A 14049-nucleotide genomic window follows, 5' to 3' on the forward strand; every position below is an offset into this window, starting at 1 on the left:
GAGTCCCTGATGAGGGTGGTGGAGGTGTCAGGTTAAACTCCTTAGGTGGCTGAGTACCGTCTCAGAAAACATAGAAATAAGGCAAAGAAGTCGGAGGAAAGGCAGTGAGAAGAAGATGTGCAAAGACCCAGAAGCAAGACAAAACAGCTCACCCTTGTAGAACTAAATGAAGACATCCTGGCTAGAATCCAGGTTTTTTAACTGGGTTTCCCCCAAAGCAGACTCTGTTGCAAGGATTGGTGTGCAAGCAATTTATATTTGAGGTGATCCCAAGAAGCACGGTGAGAAAAGTGAGACGGAAAGGCAGAAAATTCAGTAAAGTATGACTCAGGAGCAGATTTACCACTCTGTGATCTTCATGCCAGAGGCTGTCCCAGAATATGTGTGGAACACACCTCAGAACTGCCCCCTGGGTGGCAGAGAAGTCGAGGTACTTATTTTTTTAGCTCTTATCTCTTGTTGATTAGGTTTGTTCAGGGATGTAAACTTTCTTCTACTTCTGGTCAGACCCTCTCTCCCACTGCAGTCAAACTCCTGTAGACCTAACAGTCCTTAGGGAGAGAAAGGTGGGAAAGCCATCAGCCTGTCTGGAGTGATGACCGGGTAAACCACATGCATGCAGACCAGGCATCCATAGCATATGTTACACTAGGGCACCTGGAGTGGTTAAGAGGAGGATTGGGGAATAAAAGGGAGATGTAGCTGGACTGGGAAGCAGGACACAGATCATGTAGAATGTTATGTCATATAAATGTGTGTGTGTGTGTGTGTGTGTGTTTCAGGAAAACAATAGAGTGCCAACCAAAAGCATTTAAATAAGGAAGTGGCATGATGGGTGTTACAGTGTGTAAATGTTATTTTAGTGGAGAGTAGAGAGAAGGGAGGTTCATAAGGATGTTAGGTCTGAGAACTTTAATAGCCTGTGCAGTAACTAAATGAGAAATACTGAGTGCCTGTCTGATGGCTTGGAAGAAGAATAGACAGATTAGAAAAATTATTGAGGAAGTTGGATGGAAAAGAATAGGGAAGAAGGAGGAAAGGGTCTTTGAAGTTTTCTGGCTTGCAAAGCTACCTGGATAGTGTGCTAGTCTCTAAGATCTAGAATACAGCAGGAGGGTTATGTTTGTTTGAGTAAATATGCTGAGTTCATTGGATATGATTAAGTTTGTACATAGATTTGACTTTAGTCAAAAGGGTTCCTATAATGATAAAAAAACAAAACAAAACAAAACTGGGGCTTTGCCCCTACTTCTGTATAACCAGAGCCAAGAACTGTGCCTGACAAATAAATAGGTACCCAGTAAATATTTGTTGACTAATCGAATGAATTAATGAGTGGATACATGAATGAACAAATTGAAAGTTTGGTATGCCCCTACTACATGTCCTGCTGGATATAGGGGTCTTCAGGTTGGAGAAGAACTTGGGAAACAGACATTGATATAAAAATGGGGATCCAAGCCACTGGACAAGTTTATTTACCTGAAGATTGAGAAAACAGAGATGTCTGAGAGTGGAACCCTATGGAAAGGTTATATTTTAGGATCGGGTAGAGGAAGAGCATCCCACACTGGAGACTGAGAAAGGTAAGGGGAACATGACTAGATTGTGGAATTTAAAGGGCCAATTTAAAGAAGGAAGAAGTGATCAGCAGTGTTAGATGTTGCCAAGACAGTACATGAGGCACAGATGTCAAAAAGTGCCCACCAGATTAATCCACAAAGAGTTTCAAGGAAAGACGGGAAGGGAGATAAAATAACATTGGGTTGAAGAGTACATGATGGGTCAGGAAGTGGAAACACTAAGTGTAGACAGTTTTCCCCTGAACTGATAGGGCAGTAGCTGGAAGGGGTCAAAGGTTAAGGAGTTGTGGGATTTTATGTTTGCATTTGCTTCTTTGTAATATGATAGAAATTTTAATATATGTTGAGAGAGTGCAAGTATTTTTTTAAATTGCTAATATTATTAAATAGAACAATATCCATAGGACTGTTGACTTTATGCTCTCTTCAAACATCCTTCAGCCCAGAAGGAAACCTTTTAAATGGCAACTCTTAATTATTTCTTCCTACAATTGGAAGATCTGGGCAAGTTGGGTTTTAGCTAGTTCTTAGCATTGCTCCAAGGAATGGAGCTGATTATCTTCACTTAGGAATAGGAAATAAGATGAATTTTGAAGAGAGTACAGAATACAGCGTTCCCATATGTTTCCAATATTTTCTGAGGTAGATAGTTACAGTATTCATTTAACATTTAGTTCTGTCAAAAAAATATGTTGATACTAACTACTATATATAAAGTATATAAAAAACAAGTTCCTACTGTACAGCTCAGGGAACAATATTTAATACCTTATAATAGCCTATAATGAAAAGGAATATGAAAAGGACTATATATATATATGTACATAAAACTGAATTACTGTGCTGTACACCAGAAATTAACATATTGTAACTTCACTATATTTCAATAAAAATGAATAAATAAATAAAGTATATGGTAATTAAAAAGAAAAAATTTGATAAATATCAGAGTATAGAAATAATGGTAATTTCTATTATAATATTTTACCTCACAGAGACAGCTACATTTTTGTCTTAGAATATGAATAACAATATTTAACAAGTATTGTTTGCTTACTGTACTCCAGGTAATGCGTTAAGCCCTTTATGAGTATTACTCCATCAATAACTCTAAGTATTGTTATTATCCTTATTTTACCCAGGAGAAATATGTGGCACAGAGAGGCTAAATAACATCCCCAAGGTCACACAGCTATTATTTAGCAGAGTTCAAAACTTGAATCGACCTGATTTTAAAGCCTGGGGTTCTGACGTTGGTTTTTAACTACCAATACACTGCCAATAAAAGTGATAATGAAGACAGATGTTTGGTAGCTTTTGGTTTTAGGGTTTGTTTTATAGATGTCTATAGAGGGCACATTTCCCTTGCTGTCTACCAGATACCTGTGCCTTCTAGTTCCTGGCATCCTTGGCTGCAGTGGTTATGTTGGTGGTATATATTAATGTACTGATGAGCCATTTGCCATAAATTGCAACTCGGCTACTGGTTTAAGTCCTGCTAAATTTGCAGTCTGCCTTTACTGAAGTGCAAAATTGGCTTTCTTGTCACAAAGTGGTAGAACATGCAAAATAGTCTAATACCTTATTTTCTAGCTCAAGCAAGATTATCTAGGCTTGGAGAAAATTTTTAAATTTTCACTGTGGATGAACAGCTGTTTCAGCATGAGAGCCTTGTTAAGTGTTGAATGGTTTTGCTAATGCCACATTGGGAACTATAGCTGAGAACATGACACTTACTCCTCAGGACAAGTCAAATTATTTCCTGGAGAAGATCAAAAATGGCTTCTGCTATTTGGAGGGCTGTCTTGTGACGACTGGTGTCAGGGTGGAATCTCAATTTGTTCTGCTGACTTAATGTGCTGTTTTACTATAGATAGAGATTTGTAATGAATTGTGTTAACAGGATAATCCAACATATGCTTTATGACCAATTGACTGTGCTTCCATTCGTAAAGACTAGGGAACAGGATTGATTTTTAAAATAAAAGAGCATGCCCAATAGGTGCTTAATGAGTCCTTTTCTGCTGCATACACGTGTGTACACACATTTACTTATCCATAATTTGGCACATGCATTACTGAACTTCATTAACTTTAATTATCTGTAGATAATTACATGTTTGAAGAATCATTTTCAAGTCAGAAACTAGAGCTAGTGCTTATGTTGGTAACCTCCCTGGGTTACAATTAAGGTTGAAATTGCAGTGTCCTATGCATCCGGGCGGCAGCCGGAGGGAGCAGGGCAGAGCGGATGTTTCAGTTTTACCGCATATTTGAGTAGTAATTTTTTAAACCTCTTTTGAAAATTCTGTATTCAAGCTTAAGGGAGAGTCTGTGGAAGATAGTTGGAGCACAGCTTTCCTCTTGCAGAAGAACATCATAAAAATAATCTATCATATAGAAGATGCAGATTTTGAGTGGTAACGCTGATTCATTTTTTCAAACCACTAACAGAGGTGTTTACTTCAATTAAACAAGAAACTTTGCTCAGCTAGATTGCATTTGTTGTTAAGATAAAATTGTATGTAAAATAAATTATCTAACTGGGGACCTATTTATAAATATCTATTTATTTAGGCATGCACGTATGATAAGAAGATTTATGGGATACAAAGTAATATCCAAAGCACGTTATGACAACTAAGCACCAAAGAAGTAGGACGAATATTAGGGAGAACAGGAGCAAGAACAATTCATAAAAACTCTACAACAGTTTTTACATATACTGGAAAGGAGGGATTCATCAGAGGAAGATTTTATGTGTGTGAGATAATGTGAATCAAAGAGCAGCACAGCATTTAGCTTGTAATAGAAACTAAATAAATGTAACTGAAGTCCAAATCTGGAAAACCAAGCTGTTTATGTCACTTAACCTGGTTCGGGTTGTGTGGACACATTTCAGGTAAATTCTTTGCTAATTTATTTCAGTTCCATTAAGGTAGATTTTTTTAACATAGCAAATTACCATATTTGCTGTTGTAAGCAGCTTCCTGAAGTGGTCAGAATTGTTGGTTTGGGATTCAAACCCTGACTGTAACCCACTTTAATTGTCTGACCTTAGGAGAAGTACCCAACTTTTGGTTTTAGTGTCCTTATTGGGAAAAATGAGAATATTAATGCTATCTCTTGGGTGGCTGTCGGAAATGTGTGAGGTTATTTGTGAAAACAATTTAGTATAGTGCTTGGTCTATAGTAAGTGCTGAATACATTGTAGACAAATTGATAAAGATTCAACATTTCTGTCTGGCAAGTGCTAGTATCAGACATCACTTATGTTTGAGTAGCCCCTTAATGTGAAGCATTGCCTTAATTGTCCATTTTGAAAGAATATAAGAGTAAGAAAAGGAAGATTTTAGAGCATCCTCAAGGGATCTCAGATTTTAATTGACAAGGAAATTGACCTTCTTTATTCTTATACCATTGAGAGAAATCTTTGTAAGTTATTCCCACTACCACCAGGCACTTGGTTCCTTTCTCCTACAGTCCCCCTTTCTCCTGGTTGAGACTTACTTGTCCCTAAAATTTCAGCTTATGTGTCACTTTCACTAAGAGGCATTCCCAGCAATCAGGCTAAACAATACACTCCCTAATTTAAAATTTTTTCCTTGATAGCATTTATTGATTATTATAACTTTTAAATAATTCCTGGTAGAAGTTGCATGGATTGTATTTTTTCACCTCTGTACGCCCACTGCCCAACAAAATAACATGAAAAACTGGATACTCAATACATATTTATTGAATGAGTGAATGAAATGGGTGAATCAATGCCTTTAATAAGTCCTTGATTGCTTATTAACTTAATCATAGGTCTTCCATTACTCACTTCTGACGAGAGACGAAACATGGGACGTGAGCCTTTTTTTCCTAAAATATAAATCTATTAAAGCCATTATAAATGTTTAGATTCAATAGGCAAACATTATCTACTATTCCAAAGAAATTCAGTCTGCTTTAGGTAAAGTTCTTGAGTCATCAAAGGCTTCCTTATGCTGCATAGCTATGATTTTACAAAGTGACTTGGCTGATAATTCTTGAGCTTTGGAATTTCCCCCCAAGCAAAAGTAGACTGAAGATCTGGTCTTGACAAATTATTCCTTTTTTGACAGTGCCCCCATTGCCTTTGCTGATGCAGAGAAAACTGTGACTCAGACTACTTGCTATGCCAGCCTCCTTTAGGGTTGGCAGGAATCTGAATTTTTCTGGATGGCTTTTTATTATAGCACAGTTTCATTATGATCAAATCATATCAAGTCTATATTAAGAAAAAAGCATTGTCCAAATGTTTTCTAAGTTCAAATATAACTTTCTGAATATTTTAAGGCTAAAACAAATCATTTCTATAGGATAATTTGGTTGCTAAAAAATGAATTTTTTTAGACACTTGAGTTAAGAATTGAAAAATGTATTAAGATTTGCAATATTTTAATAGGTATTTACATATATTAACCCTACTCTTAAAGATTTAAAAAAGATTCTTAATATAAAATGTGAAAAAAGTTATAAATTGTTATTAATGACATCTTCCCAATATTTAAACCAGTGTATGCTCTGAAGTCCACAGCACATGTATACACACTCTCACATTAAAAGTCATAATCTGAAGGGAGGCAAAAATATTTAAGGAAAAATATTGGGTAGTTAAAGAAGGATCTGGAGTTAAGTCCAAATTTAAAAAGTTAAATAAACCTCCTTGGTAACTGAAGTCCTCTTATTCGGGTGAGGAAAAGCTGAAAGGAACTCGAGGTATCCTGGAGTACTCATATCTAGGCAACTTAAACTGTTTAGAAAGAGGATGTAGATGCCCCCTGCTGGATATACAGAAGTATTTTCATTTATCGAGAACAACTAAAAATATTACAAAGAAATCAATGCTTGTGAACAAGGTCCTACTGTATAGCACAGGGAACTATATTCTTGTAATAACCTATAATGAAAAAGAATATATATATGTATAACTGAATCACTATGCTATACACCAGAGACTAACACAACATTGTGAATCAACTTTAATCCAATAAAAAAAAAGAAATCAAATCAATGCTTAATTCCTGTCAAAAGCATCTCAAGTTCTCTTCCTGTCTAGTATCTTAAGTCTCCCTAGGATTTGCGGTTATCAGAAAAGGATACTCAATGGAGAAGACAGAACAGACTATAAACAAAGAATAGATCTGCTATGAGAGAGCTGCACGTTTGTTTAGGTTTTGTTTTATTTTTTTCTCTATGAGAAGATTAGCATTCACTATTTAAAAATTTTAAGATACATATGTCTTAAAGTTACATTTATTAAAGTTAAATGATTGTCTTAGTCTTTTCAGGCTGCCATAGCCAAATAACAGATTGGATGGTTTAAACAATATAAATTAATTTCTCATCATTCTAAAGGCTAGAAAATCCAAGATCAAGGTTCTGGCAGGTTTGGTTTCTGGTGAGAGCGCTCTTCCTGGCCTGCGGACTATTGCCTTCTTTTTGTGTCCTCATATGACACAGAAAGAGCTCTCTGGTGTCTCTTCCTCTTCATAAGGACATCAGTTCTATCTGACCAGGGTTCTATTCTTAGGACCTCATTTAATCACTTCCTTAAAGATCTTATCTCCTATATAATCCCTTGAGGGGTTAGCACTTCGCCTTATGAATTTTGAGGGGACAAAATTCAGTCCATAGCAATGATTAAAAACCTCTTAATGGTTCACTTTTTTACCTTCTTTGACATTTGTTTCTTTCTACTGTCCCCAGTCTGGTAGCCATCATTGACCCATTTCCTATTTTCAATGTAAATGTGGAAGAAAACCCTTTTGACTACTATGTTTGAAATAAGAGATAAAAGAAAACAAGTGATACTGGAATCCCAGACCAATATATCCTCAGATATGATTCTTCTTAATGTCCCATCATATTTAGAAAGTGGGCCAGCCAGACTGGGTTGTCAAAGTTCTAATCGTGCCAATGTTCTGGGCATGTCGTTTCATAGCATAATGAGGTGTGGATATCATCCTGTAGGTTGGATTACAGCAGTCTTGGATTACTCCAGTCTTTGCTGTTCTCCTGATTTACCAGTTTCTAGACTTCCCTGATGGTTGGAATGTTCCAGAGAGAGAGAGAGAGAGATCGGTGATCTGATATGATAATCCATGAGATACCCTTTTTATATAACCCACATTTCTTCTGGACATTGAAATACTTGTGGCAGTAGTTTTTTTTTCCTCCAAGGAGTATGACCTATAGTTGGGGTAGCTGGTTGGTTAAAAGCTGGTTGGTTAGCTGAGTGCCAGGTGTAAAAGAACCACTCAGTGAAAGTGCTGGTGCTCATTTTTCTTAGACGAGCTTTTAATATTTGTTTTACACCATTTATTCTAATGTTAAGGCTTACCTTTACTGTGCCTAAGATGAATTTTAATTCTACTATTGCATTGTGTGTTTTCTCGTATTTATTTCTTATTTTAGCCAGCAACATCCTTTTCATGTTTGACTTCACCACAGACTATCCTTTGCTTCAGTGGTCCTCTACCTTTCTGATTATTAAAAATGGTGGCCTTATCTTTAGAGAAACATAGAAAAAATATTTTAAAATCTTATTTTGTGTAATTATTTATTCATGAGGAATACACCTTTTTATTTCTGAGGCAGAATCCTGTTATCTGCTTTCTGGATTATTTCTATATAATATTCATTTCATGCCCACTATGTGTTGGACATTGCATGACATGTGTTATTTTTTATGGATTATGAAGAGGTACTATTGTTACTCCTGTATAGCAAGGACTTTGAGGTTTCAAGGGGTTAAAAAACTTGCCAAATATCTCACATCTAGTTAATAGCAAATTGAGTATCTGAGTCCAGGTCTGTGTGATTTGATGGCCTGCAATCCTAACTCTTTAGCCAGTGTTTCCCAATTTCTGATCCCTGATGACTAGCAACAGCAGAACTAATACATATGACTTCCTGCAAATAGAGCCTGAGGCTGAATTTCTATCTAGCTCCCAGGTTATTCTCATAAACACTTAGAGTGATTGTAATGCTACTTTTCATTATGGAGCGAGAGAAGATTCTTCCAGCTTAGTGTCTGCATTTGGAGACAGTGAGTGGAGTGCACTTTGTCCTCTGCCCTCTCCAGCGTTATTTTGGTAGCACTGGTAAACACAGCGCCTGGAGCAATTCCATGTAGTGTTCTGGTCAAGTCCAAGCCCACTTGATCAAGTTGAGAACTTCTGCTCTGACTGGTAGAGTCTTCAACAAAGAGATCTCCTCTCCTGGAGCCGTATATTTAATATACAAATCATGGACAAGTGAAAAGAAACCCTAGCAATCACCATGAAACAAAGCTAACCACAAAATCGTGTATCTTCACGAAACCCTACTCTTTTAAACTTTCAGCTTCTATATATGTAAAGACAAGATGAATAAATTCTGAAAGGTCTTGTTCTCTGGTAATTCCAGATTGAAGACAAAAATTTCTTATCCCAGTGCCTGATATTAAAAGTAATATTTCAATGGCTTATGGAAATACAAACATTGAATTAAATGCTAACATTGGGGGGAAATGAAATACAATAAATAGAGAACTCAACATTTTCATTTCTACATTTTGTTGTTCAATGTGTCATAGAATCCCCTGGTAACAATATGAAATATTTAGCATGTTTGTAGGGGATGTTTTTCATTTCTATGTGGTGGGATGTTTTTCATTTCTATGTGGTAGGATTTTTTAAAAACACTACTGATAGCCCTCAGTAACTCATTACCTTGGGGTTTAGTTTCAGCTGCTCTGCCGGGGTTGTTTCCTTATTAAATAAGATGTGTGGCTAGCCCCCAAAGCCCTGTCGGAAGGGCCTTGAATAAGTATCTTTGAATTATTGGCTTTTTAATTTTTTTTGTAATGTGATTCATTGATATTCTAGAAGATAAACCTGTTCATTATTAGCCTTGTTTGTTTTTAATTTAGAAGAGTTAAATTGTATTTTGTTAAACTTCATTAGCTTCTCAAGCAAGCAATGTGAATGCCGCTTGCATTCTGCAAACCTTGCTGTAGTCACTTATCTCACTGCTGCTAGAGTAACACGTTGAGATGAGTTCTCGTTCTGCAGTGGATAATACTTCTTTAGAAATGGTGTCAGATCACAGTCATGATTGATGAATTGCTTGGATTTGCTCCTGTTTGCCTGTTGCTGCTTTAATTTGTTGGTGATGTTTGAATCTGCCACCTCCCATCTCTAACCCACCAGTTTCCTTGCTGCGGGCTATTGTGACTAATGACAAAATGATTCCAAACTGAATCATTTCTTAAAATTCAAATGAAGCTTAGGTGCTTTTCTCATTTGTAACCACTGTGTGTCTGCTGAATACTGATGGAACCACTCAACACTCTGTATGAAACACGACGCCACTCTCACTGACACATTAGTTGTTCCAAAACTTGAAGGCTGTGTAAATATTATTCCTAGTGAGTCCTGTGCCACGGAGGTCAGCGGGTTTCTCAATCTTTTTATTGTTTGTCATCATGGAAAATGACAACTACTTTTTACATAGCAGACCTTGAGCCCTCAGTACAAAATAACTTGAGTATCATTTGGCTGCTTGGCAGACAGCAAAGATGTAAGCCTCAAATCAGTCTAATTCTGCTTTCCTTTATATAGGTTCTGATATTTAGAGTCTTGAGACTTCTTAGGCTTTTAGTCAGACTGGGGACTGAGTCAAAATGACTTCTACACCTTAGGCGCTATGGGCAATATTCTTGAACTATGCCTTATAAAGAAATAGTCACCTGAAGGTCAGATAGAAAGTTTCTGACACTTCCTCTTGCATTTGAAAAAGAATCTTGACTCTGTATTATATCCATTTCAGTGAAATTTATTAAAAAATGAAGTAGGTGCCTGCTGTGTGCATTAGCCTACAATGATTAATAAGATAATTTTATACCCTAGGAATAAAACATTTGATCTTTATTTTCAGATGCTAAGCCTAGTAGCACACTACGTACTGCTCCTTCCATTTTCATAAAGTCTCTTGTTTCACTGATTCTTTTTTTCCAGTCACCTTAGACTGATCCTGTCTCTTTGACTTGGTCCTATCACTCTTTCTTCTGGGCATTTTCTTCAAGTATTTGTTTACATTTCTTGGATATTTTATTACTTCTCTAATAATAGATGTTGTTAGAATATCATTTTAAACCATTGAAAACATGACTCATACAAATATGGAATGAACCTTTGTCCAAGTTTTGTCCAACTCATAAATTAAGGGAGGACCACTTAACTACTAAACTGGCTCAGAATTTTTTTGAGGAATGCATATAAGTAGCCATTAAAATAAAAAAAAATACTAGGATAAGGTTGCAAGATTAGATAGAAGTAGTTAATATCCTTCAGGGCAACAAAAACCATCATCTTTGGTGCTCTTTTCTACTGAAAAGGAATCCATAAGTTAATATGTGACATCACAATTTATTGGGGGGGGGGGGTGTCAAATCCAACGTTAAACAGCAAAATCAAACTCAAGTAAACTCAAATTCCCCTAGAGAATTAATAATCCTTTTTGAACAATGCTCCACAAAGACATTGGAGGAACCATGCTGTACTCCTTTTCAATTTATAAGTCTTGGAAAAATTTTTAAAGAACATCCTTGACTATTACAAACACATAACTAACACAGATAGACATAGTTTATTGAGTTCTTTAATGCCTCCTTCACATCTGTGCACCCGGAAGTTGAACAATGTGGCAGAACATTCAATGAGTAACTCACTGTTTGACTTTCCTCCAGTTATGACCTTTCTGCTGTTATCTTCCTTGACTGTAAAATGAGGAACTGGACTAAGGTGATCACTAGAAGCTCTTCTAGTTTTAAGGTATTGTTATTCTTTAAGAATGGGATTATAAAGGGCAAAATATCTTGGGCCTTTAGCTAGTGTATGGAGTTAGGCAACAGGGCCCCCTAATGGTCTTGAAATCTTGACAGACTCCCCCTCTAATTATCCCAGAATGTCTGAGAAACTTCCCCTCACAAGAGGTGTGGCAGTAGCTCTTGTTAGGACCCTTGGTTCAACTGGTTTATCTTCGTCATCTAGTGCCACAATAATGCTGTGTAACAAACAGCTACAAAGCCTCAGTGGCACAAAGGGCATTAACACGGAGAGGGAGGACAGATCAGTGCCATTTTTGTATTCAATCAACTATATTAGAACAGAATTCACAGCTGAGATTTTAGGATGTTCCAGGATTCTGATCTAGAGAGAGAGGACCAGGTCCCATAAATGTTCTTGTACTTCCTCCTGGGGTTCCGTTCAGTTACTTAGCGTTAGTTTCATCCTTTGACGTCTTACTTTTAAAATTCATTAGGCAGGATTAGAGCAGTGTTTGGTGCTAATTATTCTCTATTTCATATACCATGAGGCAAGACCCTTCTGAGGACTCTACCAAATGTGACACAAATGTTGAGATTTTCCAGTATGGCTGGCAGGAACATGCACAATTTCTGGCTTGGTGTGTGCTGGGTAGTGTTTCTTCTAATCCTTTCAGGTGGTTCTTTTTGCCTTGGGTAGTTACCTCACATCTGTGCTTAGCAAAAATGTCAGTGGAGACTCCAGATTTTTGAAGTTCTCTCTCTCTCTCTCTCTCTTTTTCCCTCAGCATGAGCTTCTCTGTTACTTTCTTCGGTAAACTCTAGCCACCTCGATTTCCTCAGATTCTCAGCTTCATCTCATCAGTTTAGGGAGTCTGTCAGATTGTTCCTGGATGTTCCTTTCCTGCACCACAGCATGCAAACTCAAGTTTGTTTCTTCTCTCTCAAAGCTTGTGTCCTGTGTTGTCTAATACCCTTTTTTTTTTTTTTTTGGTCATTTCATGCAGGAGAGTAAATTCAGTCCTGTTATTCCATTTTGGTCAGAAGTAGAAATCTCCAATTCTTAGAGTTTAGTCTAATGAAAAAATATGAGTTTCTAAAGATTATGGGCAACCCAACTTTTGGTGGAAGAAGGCAGTATGCGAATACAAGTCTATATTTGAAAATGTGTATTTCTCTTCTCCTTATCCAATAGGTCCATTATTATTTCCTTCCTTCCCTTCTTAGTATATTCGGCATGTTGCCACAGTTTGAACTTTCATTCTATTTCACTTTTTGTTGTATTTTTGACTGCGTCATGTGCATGGGTGTGCATATTATTTTGCCAATGACAGTGTAAGCTCTTTAAATTTTGTAGGTATACCTTATCCTTCTTTGTGTTTTCCACCATGTGTACAACATTTTAGCATTAATGCTAGTTAACTAATGATTATCTCTTTCTGTAAAGAGGGAGTCAAAATCTGAGGATTAATTAGATGGCATTTACCATGTGCTTTGTAGAGGAAAAGTGCAAGGTAAATAATGATACCTTTAGCTTTTAGGCTGATGTCAACTTTGGTTTTCATTGTCTCTACCCAATTAGGTGCCATAAGTTAGACTGCAATTTCTCATGAGTTCAACTGCAAACTGATTAGAAGAATGCTCCAGGCTGACATGAAGAACACTTTCTAAACGTTTCAGATCCTGCTTGGGTTCTGCATGTTGTGAGGCTTTTTTTTTTTTTTTTTTTTTTTTTTTCCTTCTCTACTCAAGGAACTTGGAGCCATAGTTCACAAGTATATGAGATGTGGGCTGAACACTTTCAACCTGCTTGATAAGTGTAGTATTGAAAACAGATTCTATTTGTAGAATAAACATTTCTCTGTAAAGTGAACTGACAACTAATTATGTATAATATATAATATTATCTGTAAAATTCCTTGCAGGCTGGCTCTGTCTGATCACCCACTTCTGAGCTCTTCTTCTTCCCCTCTTTCTCCTCTACTTCTCCATCTCCTCACACACCATTTATTTCATAAAATGGTAGAAGAGGATAGAAACACCAATTATCATATACCCTTAGTATAACTTAGGATAGACATAATGAAGGAGGAAAAGTTGTTGCAAAAAAAAAATCATTGTATCTTCGGAAGACAGGCATGACTATTTTGGGAATCATTTGAGCAATTACTTTCCTTCATTAGTATGAACCATCTATAGTTGGCTATATGGTTATTTATCATTCCTGCCAAAATGTAAGGAGAATTAATTTTAATGTTTACCATCTGTGTCCAAATAGTCTTGTTCTACACATAAAATAATTTTATGAAAATTAGTGAACTCATTTCAACTTAAACACTATCGGTAAGTGGTTTGATCTCAGATATTTATGCAATAATATGGTGATGCTATTTATACATCTAATATGACATTTTGTTTAAGAATAATTTTCCTTTGCTCTGTTTATTAACTGTGGTGAGAAACTAAAATGCATCAGGATTTCTAGATTTTACAATAATGTGTATAATGGTCTCTGGAAGACTGAAAATAAATTCCAGGGATTTGGAAATTAAAGCTTTTGTAGTATCTGTCTTTTTCTAAGGAATGTCATGCACATTCAGATGGTTATTATTGTTTTGTTTCTGTGCA

At 36.4% G+C, this 14049-nt stretch overlaps 1 protein-coding gene across 1 annotated transcript in view; it reads left to right on the forward strand.

Moving 5' to 3' along the window:
• Positions 1–14049, forward strand: part of GABRA4 (gamma-aminobutyric acid type A receptor subunit alpha4) — a 64695-nt gene that overhangs the window by 47733 nt on the left and 2913 nt on the right. The window lies entirely within an intron of this gene.

This window comes from Camelus dromedarius, chromosome 1, assembly GCF_036321535.1.
Source record: "Camelus dromedarius isolate mCamDro1 chromosome 1, mCamDro1.pat, whole genome shotgun sequence".
Taxonomy (NCBI): Eukaryota; Metazoa; Chordata; class Mammalia; order Artiodactyla; family Camelidae; genus Camelus; species Camelus dromedarius.